Source organism: Nymphaea colorata, chromosome 7, assembly GCF_008831285.2.
Source record: "Nymphaea colorata isolate Beijing-Zhang1983 chromosome 7, ASM883128v2, whole genome shotgun sequence".
Lineage (NCBI taxonomy): Eukaryota > Viridiplantae > Streptophyta > Magnoliopsida > Nymphaeales > Nymphaeaceae > Nymphaea > Nymphaea colorata.
Genome location: NC_045144.1, coordinates 7,265,504 through 7,266,318, shown reverse-complemented (window position 1 = coordinate 7,266,318; position 815 = coordinate 7,265,504).

The following is an 815-nucleotide window of genomic DNA, read 5'->3' as shown; positions in this document are numbered from 1 at the left end:
CAAGATCCTAGATTCAAAGATTTTAGATCATCCATTCAAAGATTATAAACCTCACATCATGGAATCCGCAAATCTTTGAGCGAACTAACTTTTGGCCATGATAATGCTTTTTAAATTTATGGTCGGCAATATAGTTAATTAAAATCTTTAAGAGGGTTGGTACAATGAATGGGATAAAGGCTAATAGGCCGTCAGTCGCTTTTTTAAACTTTCAAGACATTAACTTTCTGTGTTGCAAAAAGAAAAAACTTTGAGGACATTAACTTTCTGTGTTGCAAAAAGAAAAAGGTGGATGTCTAAGCCCAAAGAAACATAATAGAGCATTACTTCAAACACTCAAATCATGTCTGGTACTTATTAAAATGAAATATTCCTTTAGCCGTTTGAAATATAGTAAAATATAATCTTCAATTAAAAAAATGTAAGCTTCGACGTTATCGTATAAATGGAAACCCAGCCTCCATTGGCTAAATACATGAACTCAAGGGTCCATTCTGAGATTATGATAAAAAGATGTGCTTCTCGTGAAAAATTTTCGAAACGAAAGGTCAAAGGGGAGGAAGGTCTTTGGCGACCACGGTTGTAAGAACAAGCCCCACGACCGTCCGTTAAGAGAAAAAAAGGTGGGCATTTTGGGAACATAAAATTACTTCACTTAATAATGCTCAAGTATAACCAGAGCGAGTGCCAGTTGAAGAGAGAGAGAGAGAAAAATATTTTTTCTTTTCCAGAAACAAAAATCCCCTCATATTTATTATCCAAAGGTTTTCCAGAGCCCCACATTTATCATTTCCTCGCCGAGATTTTGTTCCTCT